The following is a 14,011-nucleotide window of genomic DNA, read 5'->3' on the forward strand; positions in this document are numbered from 1 at the left end:
GGATGAGCTGAAAGAGTGTATAGCAATGTTCCCATGGGTTCAATGTTCCCAGAGATCAATATTGAACTCTGGGCACATTGAGCCGTGGGAACATTGAACCCTGGCACAGCACATATTTAGGCCTGGGGAACATTGGACCCTGGGAATATTGAACCCTTTGTCATGTTCCCATATCTGCCATATAAACCCTGGGAACATGGAAGCTAATGTCCAATCAGAGACTCAGTTGCAGCTCCATGCTGTGTGTCTGCTCACATCTCTAGGATGAAATTGTATCCATAGCAACAGAAGCATCACCCTTCCTGTGGAAACCAACAACAACAACAACAGCAGCTTATTTATCCTGTCGATATCCATTAGTGGATATCATGGTCCAGTGTAGCATGCATTAACCACCAGCAGAATGATGGAAATATCAAGAAATAAAGTATGAGTAAAACATTTAAAAAAGCGTGGAACAACTGTAGACAGGAAATCCTCCAATCAGGGCTACGCTAAGTAAAGCTTGGACACAAGAAAACGTGTGACTTATGGGAACTGAGAAAGTAGAATAAGTAGGCTAGTTCTATCCTAGTCTAGTCTGCATGTATGTCTATTTAGTAGGGGTGGGGGGGGGGAATCGATACACCATAGTATCGCGATATTTTGCCTGACGATATTGTATCGATATTTGGACGCCAAGTATCGATATTGCAAAAAAAAAAAAAAAGAATTGCAGGCCATGCCAGGCCACCGGGCTACTATAAACTTTAGTTCCAAGGCCAGCAGTAAACAAATGGTAGCATATTTTAATTTTGTTTTAACAGTAACAGTTTTGTCATAACAGTAATTTACAAATTCCCCAGTTACTGAATGGGCTGCACAAGATGTTTTGTGTAAGTGAAGTTGCATTGTTCAAAAACTACCTAAGTACAGTAGTCCACACACACACACATCCAGTTAAGGTGGACTGTAAGTAGACTGTAACAAACAGTTCAGTTTGTCAGGTGCATGCAACTATGACATGACTTTATGAAAGTTGTTGGTCTGTCTTGACAATGTTGCTGCAATAAAATGGTTGAAGTCAGATGTACAGACTGAAAAATTGTTCTTATATAAACCAGATGTTGACAAAGTATTCCTTTGGTGACATCATTTGCAGTTGAAAAAGTAAGAAATCGCAATATATCGAAATATCTCAATATATCTCAATATATCGCAATATCGCAATACTATCGTATCGTGACTCAAGTATCGTTTTAGTATCATATCGTGGGCATCTGGTGATTCCCACCCCTACTATTTAGGCCCATACATTTACACTTCATCTATCGATAGCCTATGTCATCAATGTCATACCATCACTCTGTGTGTGTGTGTGTGTGTGTGTGTGTGTGTGTGTGTGTGTGTGTGTGTGTGTGTGTGTGTGTGTGAGTACATTGAGAGCAAGGCAAACCAGAGTCAAATTCCTTGTATGTGTACATACTTGGCCAATAAGCTGATTATGACTACTGTCAGTTTGTTATTGTGTAGGTGGGCCTAGACTGTGTTCTGATGTAAACTATACAGGTAATGATAAGGAGGTGACTGTGTACTATAATGACCTCCTAGCACTTTAATTGTTCTGTCTCTATTCACTAAAACCTCTCTTCCCTCTAATTGAGACTTGCCAACGCTACATGCATACAAGCTGTATGTAGAAAGAGAAACACAATGAAGATATCCAGCTGAAGAACTATATGACATGGTTTCCTGTAGTAGTGAGGTGGCATTGCATAATAAAGTATGTGATGTACAGATGCGCTTTTCTTAACTGGAGTTTGAGGAACAGAAAAACCTTGTTTATTTTATTAATAAATTGAGTTAATTAATACAATAAGCACAACACTACAGGTGGCTTCATAACAATAATAGATCAAATGAAAGTTAAATGTGTCACATATTCCATCATACAAGCACAATGTGATTGATAAGTAAAGTACAAAATATGATGGATGAGCTGTCAAATTAATTGTATGGGGGAGTTAAATAGAAAGTATATCTGATCTAGAAAGTAAAATATAGGCTATATAGAAATTAGTATGGATATTCATGTGTATTCACAGAATGTGGATGATGATGTAGCCGGTTTTAACTTGACAATAACAACCATCACAACCCACCTGGATATCCGGTTTACTTCCCGTATACATAGCTGAGCGCAGGCTGATATTCGGCTCATATTAAATGTTAACGTTATGCCGTGTCTCCGACAGTCACAGACACATTACCAAGTTAGCCTATTTTGGTCTTTATGTATTGTAGTAGTTAGTAGTTGTTGTTGATAGTTGCCATAACAACCACTGCTGTCGGAAAGACGTGCACACGCTGGGTAGTAGGAACCGTTGTTGTCTGGTCTGGAGCTAGCCTGAGAGGCTAATAAAAGCTACATGTTACAGAGTAAGCTGACTATCAGTACGTTATTGCACGCATATAGGCATATCTTTACATAAAAAAAAATAGAAATAGAAGTAGGCTATGTCAGTGTTTCCCCCTGAATAGCTGAGAAAGTGGACAGTGTCAATAGTTAGCACTGTGAAGTTCATACAATTCAGGTGGCGGTAATGCAACATTTAAGGATGCCAACCGCCATAAAACACAGAAGAAGAAGCTGAGAAAAAGGAAATGCCGTGGGGTTGCAGGTGGTGAAAACCGTCTATATTATTCCTACAGTATTCCTAATGAGTAATACATAGGCTATAAAGTGCTATAATGTTGTTTTGGCAAAGAGCTCCACCTCAAGTAACTGATGATGATGATGATGACACGCAAAACAACACTTATTTGAAACACTTATATTTGCGTTTTATTTTGAAGGCAGAGACATTGCAGCTGGTTTCATCAATGGAGCCCCAGCTCCGAGCACTACTTGGCAAACTCTACAACCAAATCAGATTAAAGTGAAACTTGATTTTCAATTAAATGTTAGATGAAGAAAGTATTAAAATATGCTGCCACAGATCATTCATGTCATAGGTAATGCTTGTTGTGACATTCAATATATGACAAAACAAAATATGATGCTCTGTATGGTGGGTCAGAAAAAAATAATGGTGATATTAGCTGCATGTGATTCTGCTGTAGTAATCACAAATCAGACAGTTTCACAAGCTCTCCATTTACTTTGTAATGACATTCTTACATTGTTGTTTACATTCTAGCAATGCAATGTCAGAAACAAACATAATTATGCATAATCAGACTGTCACTGAACTTTGATTCATTGATTACATGTTTGGTTGGACAGAGAGAAGTTTGTTCCGCCTGCAGACAGTGGAGGGCGCTCTTCAGGTTAGATGCAGCTGTGTTTCTTCAGACTAGATGACCGAGTGAACATTTTCTTACAGCAGTCACACCATTAGCCCGTTCCAGTGTGAATGCGTTTGTGTGTTCTCAGGGTACTTGGGTCACTGAAACTGCTTCCACATTGGTCACAGTGGTAGGGCTTCTCTCCAGTGTGAATGCGTTTGTGTGTTTCTAGGTGACCTAACTGACTGAAACTGCTTCCACATTGGTCACATTTGTAGGGCTTCTCTCCAGTGTGAATGCGTTTGTGTTGTTAGGGCACCTGAGTGTCTAAAACTGCTCCCACATTGGTCACAGTGGTAGCGCTTCTCTCCAGTGTGAATGTGTTTATGTGTTTCTAGGCTACCTAACTGACTGAAACTGCTTCCACATTGGTCACATTTGTAGGGCTTCTCTCCAGTGTGAATGCGTTTGTGTGTTGTTAGGGCACTTGAGTGTCTAAAACTGCTCCCACATTGGTCACAGTGGTAGGGCTTATCTCCAGTGTGAATGCGTTTGTGTGTTTTTAGGTTAGCTAACACACTGAAACTGTTTCCACATTGGTCACATTTGTAGGGCTTCTCTCCAGTGTGAATGTGTTTGTGTCTTTTTAGGTGACCTAACCGACTGAAACTGCTTCCACATTGGTCACAGTGGTAGGGCTTCTCTCCAGTGTGAATGCGTTTGTGTCTTTTTAGGGTAGCTAACACACTGAAACTGCTTCCACATTGGTCACATTTGTAGGGCTTCTCTCCAGTGTGAATGTGTTTGGGTCTCTTGTTGGTGTCGCTCTGTTTCTATAAAGACACAAAGAAAGAATTAGGGCAGGGGCACTGTGTGTGTGTGTGTGTGTGTGTGTGTGTGTGTGTGTGTGTGTGTGTGTGTGTGTGTGTGTGTGTGTGTGTGTGTGTGTGTGTGTGTGTGTTGCAACATCAGTGATACAACAGTGATATTTTTCTCACCTCTTCTGAAGAATTCATTTGGACAATGCTCCTCCCCTCCTACGCCAGATGTCTGTCCTCCCACCAAGCAGCTCTGTAGATACAGCAGGGGTTAAATTAAATCAGTCATATACAATTTAATTACAAATTGGAGTCTCAAACTCTAATTGAAATTGTACAACATTGAATGGTATGTTGCTTAAAATGTATTGAGATAATCACAGGTTTGAAGGTATACAAATGAGAGAGAGAGAGAGAGAACACAAAGGGTCCAACGGCCGTGTTTTCTTGAATTAGTTGGACATGCACATCAAATATAGAGAATAGAATAGGTATCGCATGGAATGACGGAGGTCAAGAGTGAGCGCATGCGCGAGAGAGAGACCTTTGATGTTCCTTTAATAAAGCATCACCATTACTTAAAATGCAAAGTTAAAACTCACACGTGGCTGCAATGACTGACCGGCCCACACAAGCACAACGCCCCCACCCGCCTCACCCACACACCCCACAGGAAACCACAGCAGCAACACAAGTCCAACAGCAGAGAACAAAGACAACCCGCACATCTCTGCCATGATAAAATCCCCCCATGGCCCGCGAGAGGAAAATAGAGGGAGAGCGAGAGAGAGAGAGAGAGAGAGGGAGAGGTTGTGCATGCAGACGTTACCAACCAGATTGGTCTATTGCCTTATCAACTCGTATTCATCACTAGGCTGCTCAATAAACAAAGGAAACCATATCGTCCTCAATGATTCTAGAAGATAATTCCATATGATCGGTAGGCGCGGCTTATGCACTATATCTCAGCCTTACTTGGAGTCGTTGCGTTTCCAAAGTCGTCCTTGCTTGTGTGCGCAGTAGTTGTTGTAGACTGGATCGGAGCACAAGAAACGTTGATCAGAGGCCTAGTCCTCCATGGTCTATTGTCCTGGAGTTTCTGCAGAAATGTCCATCTCTTTAGTGATCAAGCTGGGCCGCCGGGTCTAAAGAGGCAGTCAGACACTGTAAACAGCTGTTTATATAGCGCAGCTGACGTCACACCTTTGAACTCACCGACGCCCCGCCCATTGTAGCACAGATGTTCCAGGTGGGGGTTTGAACACATCCATGGTAGTGTCCTCTAGAGAGAGAGTGGCGTCAGCGGAGGACCAAAATGCAAGAATCATTAGCCAATGAACAGCCAGGAATGGGTCTCGCGCTACTTTTGCATGCTAAAATAAAGCCGATAATGTACAATTTGATTAATTTCAAGGGATGAAAAACCCTTTCAAAGTACAACACTGTCTATTTTGATGCAACTCGACAGTGCTGCTTTTTTTACTGAAGAGTTCCACTTTCTACTTCCTGGAAAAAAACTGGTCCATTGGAGTGAATGGAGATGTCGGAACTCTTCTATTATACGGCTCTGATCCATGGTTGTGACGTGAGGCTTTGTTTGAATGAGGTGAAGGACTTTGTGATGCTAATTGTCCTTTACTTACTGCAATGCATTGCTGTGACCAAGCAGCCTGTTCCAATCTATAGCCTGTCGTTTTGTAGCTAATGACTATGATGATTTTGAGTTATTTTCCCCTTGTCAGAGTAGCCTAGGATATACTAGTCTAGCACATTTTAACAGTATTATATTATTATTTAACATGATCTAATAATGTTATCATGTTAAATAGTAGCCTACTGAGTTAGCTACATGAGTGGGCTTTAGTTTATGCATAAAATAACATTTTGGATTTCTTTGGCAAGCTATAGCCTACTTATTACTAGTGATGCATGAAAAAGCTATGTTACAGTATGAAAAACCCATAAAAGGTTTATAATCCACAAATATTTAGGCTTGCTATGACATTTATTGTATTTTGGACATGTGTTGTGTAAATCCAGTCAAAGTTTGTCAGAGATGCACAGGGTGACACATCTTTACAGCAGGGCTCAAATCTAATGTATTTGACAAACAACAACAACAACAACGGTTCCTCAATAGCTGCCTTTTTTGCAGTCCTCAAAGCAAAATCATTTTAATTCCAAGATGATTATTGGGAAATGTAAAAAATAGTTGTGACAGTTGAGACGGTGGTTACAGGAGGAACAAGCTGAGGAAGCAATGCTGGTTCCTCTCCTTCAGCCATTGTCTCTGTGTGACAGAAGCCTGGAGGGATGAGCTGAAAGAGTGTATAGCAATGTTCCCATGGGTTCAATGTTCCCAGAGATCAATATTGAACTCTGGGCACATTGAGCCGTGGGAACATTGAACCCTGGGACAGCACATATTTAGGCCTGGGGAACATTGGACCCTGGGAATATTGAACCCTTTGTCATGTTCCCATATCTGCCATATAAACCCTGGGAACATGGAAGCTAATGTCCAATCAGAGACTCAGTTGCAGTTCCATGCTGTGTGTCTGCTCACAACAGCAGCTTATTTATCCTGTCGATATCCATTAGTGGATATCATGATCCAGTGTAGCATGCATTAACCACCAGCAGAATGATGGAAATATCAAGAAATAAAGTATGAGTAAAACATTTAAAAAGCGTGGAACAACTGTAGACAGGAAATCCTCCAATCAGGGCTACGCTAAGTAAAGCTTGGACACAAGAAAACGTGTGACTTATGGGAACTGAGAAAGTAGAATAAGTAAGCTAGTTCTATCCTAGTCTAGTCTGCATGTATGTCTATTTAGTAGGGGTGGGGGGGGGGGGATCGATACACCATAGTATATGATGATATTTTCCCTGACGATATTGTATCGATATTTGGACGCCAAGTATCGATATTGCAAAAAAATGAAAAAATAAATAAAAATAAATTGCAGGCCATGCCAGGCCACCGGGCTACTATAAACTTTAGTTCCAAGGCCAGCAGTAAACAAACGGTAGCATATTTTAATTTTGTTTTAACAGTAACAGTTTTGTCATAACAGTAATTTACAAATCCCCCAGTTACTGAATGGGCTGCACAAGATGTTTTGTGTAAGTGAAGTTGCATTGTTCAAAAACTACCTAAGTACAGTAGTCCACACACACATCCAGTTAAGGTGGACTGTAAGTAGACTGTAACAAACAATTCAGTTTGTCAGGTGCATGCAACTATGACATGACTTTATGAAAGTTGTTGGTCTGTCTTGACAATGTTGCTGCAATAAAATGGTTGAAGTCAGATGTACAGACTGAAAAATTGTTCTTATATAAACCAGATGTTGACAAAGTATTCCTTTGGTGACATCATTTGCAGTTGAAAAAGTAAGAAATCGCAATATATCGAAATATCGCAATATTCAATATATCTCAATATATCGTAATATCGGCGATATCGCAATACTATCGTATCGTGACTCAAGTATCGTTTTAGTATCGTATCGTGGGCATCTGGTGATTCCCACCCCTACTATTTAGGCCCATACATTTACACTTCATCTATCGATAGCCTATGTCATCAATGTCATACCATGTGTGTGTGTGTGTGTGTGAGTACATTGAGAGCAAGGCAAACCAGAGTCAAATTCCTTGTATGTGTACATACTTGGCCAATGAGCTGATTATGACTACTGTCAGTTTGTTATTGTGTAGGTGGGCCTAGGGGTGGGCAACTATTTTTCATGGGGGGCCACATGAGAAATCCAGATTGTTGCCAGTTGTGATGTCATTATTCAGTCTTAACCACCAATATTTGATCCTTTTCTCACTCACTCCTATGTCACCACACTCTCCCTGCAGGGCTTGAAATTAACTTTTTTCACCACCTGCCAATATGGCTGCTAGATTTTAAAGTTACCAGCCAATTAGAATTTCCACTATCCAAAATGTTTTTCTTGAAATAAACCAGAATATGAGTGGGTTAATTTAAGCATAAGTATCAGTAAGTGGCCGGGATTCTCAAAGCCTGTGTTGAGGGTCACATGAACATGCACTCTTGAAGCTAAATAAATCCAAAACCAACAAGTTAATTATTTAAATTTCTACCTCAATGTAGAACAGCCATTTCTTACACATGAGATTACTTTTGGCCTTTTAGTCATAAAGATTATTGAAAGATATTCCATATTCCAGACTGAAATGCTATAACAGAAGAATATTGGCCAGAATGACATGAACATTTGAACACTTATTCAGTGGGTATCTTGCATGTTGCGTTCAGGTGCACTGTAAAAATAAAAATAAAAATCTTTTTTTGCAATTCCATCGCGGGCCACACAGGGGGCCGTATGTTGCCCATGTGTGCTTTATAGTAACGTTCAGTCATAACTCATTTATAATTAAGCCCATAGTTAATGAACTAATCATGTACAAAACACACACACAGTCACATATTTTATATACTGTATATGTTGTAAGCCTAATTTTTGCCATCACAGCTGCTTTTTACATGTATGGGATAATACAGGCTAATACACAAGGTGTCCCAAGGAGTCATTATAAACTCAATTAGCTACAGAAGCTAATGTTCACATTCAGTCCTTGTATATTTCTCTCATGTGTTTCTCATGTGTTCATCATTCCTTTCCTCTTCTGTGTGTGTGTGTGATTGAGAAATGAGATGCAGGTGGTGTTCATCCTAATTGGCCTGGTCAGGTGTCAGATTGCTGCTGGCTGATTGGCTGGTGGAGAGCATTTAAGCCAGCTGATGCCATCCTGTCACCCTTTGCTCTCCTCATTCCCAACGATGATGGCTGCTGTGCTGACTGCTGTGTTCTGTCAGGTAGGAACTGTGTGTAGACCTACTTTAGTAGTTCTGCAGAACTTTATTAAGATGTGTCTTTATCTTGGTAGACCTGTGCAGTCTAAACTGTAAATAGTTACCTTCCAGATCTACACTTTTGTACACTGTAAATAACACTTACCCAAGTAGCAGAAAGTAGGGGGAGAAGCCCGTTAGTTTTTTGTAACATTTTCTCATGTTTATTTTGAAGGAGCTTATAAGTAAGAGCTGTGTCTCATTTAACCCATCATTTTCTTTTCTTAGGTAAATTTAAGGTTGGGGATTAGTTTGATTGGTTAGTTGTGTTGGGGCCATGCTGTGCTCTGAAACTAAACCTGCTACTTGTGAACTTGTGATGGTGGTTTGGCTGATCATCCTTGGGAGTGTGAAGAGTGGGGGCACTTTTGTGTTGCGGTCCGTTTCCCCGAGGCCGGTTCCTAACATAATTGGGTGGTGCTCGTCTGCTTTTCTCATTCGTCAGCACGCCATCTGTGAGTGTGTGTATATATATATTTTATATGTTTGTCTGGTGGGCAGTCTTTGTGCAGGTGGTAAATGGTGTTAGTCAAGGTGCCTGCATGGAGCTGAGGAAGCTCATGGTGGTAAAGCTGGTGGAGATGTTTGTTGGAGGAGGAGCCGGTCAGAGGGGACCAGTAAGACTGAGGAGGGGCATGACAAGGCAGGGCCGTCAGTAGCACCGTTTCTCCTCTTTCTGTGTAGACTGCTACCCTACAAGAGTCTCCGTACATAGACTTGCCTGTCACTCTTGACTCCCAAGCCGTCTAAATCAGCGATACAGACGTATTTACAAGTGTCACAGAAACATTTCAAAGCCACATATTGAGAAGAAGGGTTCATAGCTTCTCGACGTCGGGGTTAGAAAGCTTGTCGCTGCTCATAAATGCCTCTTTTCATCTGAAGTCTGTGCTGGTGATATTTTTTACCGAGCTTTCGGCCAGAGTGGCGCTGTGATGGCTGAGAGCTCTAACCTGGAAAAAATATCACCAGCACAGACTTCAGATGAAAAGAGGCATTTATGAGCAGCGTCGAGCTTTCTAACCCCGACGTCGAGAAGCGATGAACCCTTCTCAATATGTGGCTTTGAAATGTTTCTGTGACACTTGTAAATACGTCTGTATCACTGATTTAGACGGCTTGGGAGTCAGAGTCACAGGCAAGTCTATGTACGGAAACGGGACTCTTGTAGGGTAGCATAGTCTACACAGAAAGAGGAGAAACGGTGCTACTGACGGCCCTGCCTTGTCACGCCCCTCCTCAGTCTTACTGGTCCCCTCTGACCGGCTCCTCCAACAAACCTCTCTCTCCACCAGCTTTACCACCATGAGCTTCCTCAGCTCTATGCACACCATTTACCACCTGCACAAAGACTGCCCACCAGACAAACATATAAAATATATATATATACTCAGATGACGTGCTGACGAACGAGAAAAGCGGACGAGCCCCCAATTATGTTAGGAACCGGCCTCAGGGAACGGGACCGCAACACAAAAGTGCCCCCACTCTTCCCACTCCCAAGGATGATCAGCCAAACCACCATCACAAGTTCACAAGTAGCAGGTTTAGTTTCAGAGCACAGCATGGCCCCAACAACAAACTAATCCCCAACCTTAAACTTACCTTAGAAAAAGGATGGATTAAATAAGACAGCTCTCACCTATAAGCTCCTACAAAATAAACATGAGAAAATGTTTCAAAAAACGAAAGGAGTTCTCCCTCCTACTTTACTTGGGTAAGATGTTAGGGTACAAAAGTGTAGAGCTGGAAGCTATTTACAGTTTAGACTGCATAGGTCCACCTAGATAACACATCTTCAAGTTCTGAAGAACTAAGTAGGCCTACACAGTTCCTACCTGACAGAACACAGCAAAGAGTCATCATAGTTGGGAATAAAGAGTACAATGAGTGGACTCATAGTTCAATCACACACTGAGGAAAGGAATGATGTGAAAGACTCAAACTGTTTAATTCTGTAGCTAATTGAGTTTTGAATGATGGCCCCCAAACATTGTATTTCACTAACTTTCTGCATTGTTGAATGGGTTTGGGATGCCATCCCTTGCTGTCATTGCCAACGATGATGGCTGCTCTGCTGACTCTTTGTTCAGTCAGGTGAGGTAGGAACTGTGTGGGCCTACTTTAGTAGTTCTTTAGAACTTTAAGATCTGTCCTAGTCTAGGTAGGCTTGTGCAGTCTAAAATGTAAATAGCTACCTTCCAGATCTATACTTTTTTACACTAAATAAGTCTTACCCAAGTAGCAGAAAGTAGGAGGGAGAAGCCCTTTAGTTTTGTAACATTTTCTCATGTTTATTTTGTAGGAGCTTATAGGTGAGAGCTGTGTCTATTTTTTTTTTATCCATCCTTTTCTTAAGTTTAAGGTTGGCGATTAGTTTGATTTGTTGATGTTGGGGCCATGCTGTGCTCTGAAACTAAACCAGCTACTTGTGAACTTGTGATGGTGGTTTGGCTGATCATCTTTGGGAGTGGGAAGAGTGGGGGCACTTTTGTGTTGCCGTCCCCTTCCCTGAGGCCGGTTCCTAACATAATAGGGGGTCGCCCGCTTTTCTCGTTAGTCAGCACGTCGTCTGAGTGTATATATGTATATATATATATGTTATATGTTTGTCTGGTGGGCAGTCTTTGTGCAGGTGGTAAATGGTGTTAGTCAAGGTGCCTTTGCATGGAGCTGAGGAAGCTCATGGTGGTAAAGCTGGTGGAGATGTTTGTTGGAGGAGGAGCCGGTCAGAGGGGACCAGTAAGACTGAGGAGGGGCGTGACAAGGCAGGGCCATCAGTAGCACCATTTCTCCTTTCTGTGTAGACTATGCTACCCTACAAGAGTCCCGTCTCCGTACATAGACTTGCCTGTGACTCTGACTCCCAAGCCGTCTAAATCAGTGATACAGACGTATGTACAAGTGTCACAGAAACATTTCAAAGCCACATATTGAGAAGAGTTCATAGCTTCTCGACGTCTTGGTTAGAAAGCTCGACGCTGCTCATAAATGCCTCTTTTCATCTGAAGTCTGCGCTGGTGATATTTTTTCCGGGTTAGAGCTCTCAGCCGTCAGAGCGCTCAACAGCGCCACTCTGGCCAAAGGCTCGGTAAAAAATATCACCAGCACAGACTTCAGATGAAAAGAGGCATTTATGAGCAGCGACGAGCTTTCTAACCCCGACGTCGAGAAGCTATGAACTCTTCTTCTCAATATGTGGCTTTGAAATGTTTCTGTGACACTTGTAAATACGTCTGTATCGCTGATTTAGACGGCTTGGGAGTCAGAGTGACAGGCAAGTCTATGTACGGAGACTCTTGTAGGGTAGCAGTCTACACAGAAAGAGGAGAAACGGTGCTACTGACGGCCCTGCCTTGTCACGCCCCTCCTCAGTCTTACTGGTCCCCTCTGACCGGCTCCTCCAACAAACATCTCCACCAGCTTTACCACCATGAGCTTCCTCAGCTCCATGCAAAGGCACCTTGACTAACACCATTTACCACCTGCACAAAGACTGCCCACCAGACAAACATATAAAATATATATATACACACACACACACAACGTGCTGATGAATGAGAAAAGCAGACAAACACCCAATTATGTTAGGAACCGGCCTCGGGGAACCGGACCGCAACACAAAAGTGCCCCCACTCTTTCCACTCCCAAGGATGATCAGCCAAACCACCATCACAAGTTCACAAGTAGCAGGCTTAGTTTCAGAGCACAGCATGGCCCCAACACAACTAACCAATCAAACTAATCGCCAACCTTAAATTTACCTAAGAAAAGAAAATGGATTAAATAAGAGACACAGCTCTTACCTATAAGCTCCTACAAAATAAACATGAGAAAATGTTACAAAAAACTAAAGGGCTTCTCCCCCTACTTTCTGCTACTTGGGTAAGTGTTATTTACAGTGTACAAAAGTGTAGATCTGGAAGGTAACTATTTACAGTTTAGACTGCACAGGTCTACCAAGATAAAGACACATCTTAATAAAGTTCTGCAGAACTACTAAAGTAGGTCTACACACAGTTCCTACCTGACAGAACACAGCAGTCAGCACAGCAGCCATCATCGTTGGGAATGAGGAGAGCAAGGGGCAACAGGATGGCATCAGCTGGCTTAAATGCTCTCCACCAGCCAATCAGCCAGCAGCAATCTGACACCTGACCAGGCCAATTAGGATGAACACCACCTGCATCTCATTTCTCAATCACACACACAGAGGAGGAAAGGAATGGTGAACACATGAGAGAAATATACAAGGACTGAATGTGAACAAGCTTCTGTAGCTAATTGAGTTTATAATGACTCAGAGCTTGGGACACCTTGTATATTAGCCTGTATTATCCCATACATGTAAAAAGCAGCTGTGATGGCAAAAATTAGGCTTACAACATATACAGTATATAAAATATGTGACTGTGTGTGTGTTTTGTACATGATTAGTTCGTTAACTATGGGCTTAATTATAAATGAGTTATGACTGAACGTTACTATAAAGCACACATGGGCAACATACGGCCCCCTGTGTGGCCCGCGATGGAATTGCAATTTTTTTTTTTTTTTACAGTGCACCTGAACGCAACATGCAAGATACCCGCTGAATAAGTGTCCAAATGTTCATGTCATTCCGGCCAATATTCTTCTGTTATAGCATTTCAGTCTGGAATATGGAATATCTTTCAATAATCTTTATGACTAAAAGGCCAAAAGTAATCTCATGTGTAAGAAATGGCTGTTCTACATTGAGGTAGAAATTTAAATAATTAACTTGTTGGTTTTGGATTTATTTAGCTTCAAGAGTGCATGTTCGTGTGACCCTCAACACAGGCTTTGAGAATCCCGGCCAGGCGGCCACTTACTGATACTTATGCTTAAATTAACCCACTCATATTCTGGTTTGTTTCAAGAAAAACATTTCGGATAGTGGAAATTCTAATTGGCTGGTAACTTTAAAATCTAGCAGCCATATTGGCAGGTGGTGAAAAAAGTTAATTTCAAGCCCTGCAGGGAGAGTGTGGTGACATAGGAGTGAGTGAGAAAA

This window comes from Poromitra crassiceps, assembly GCF_964638095.1.
Source record: "Poromitra crassiceps genome assembly, chromosome: 22".
Classification (NCBI taxonomy): Eukaryota; Metazoa; Chordata; class Actinopteri; order Beryciformes; family Melamphaidae; genus Poromitra; species Poromitra crassiceps.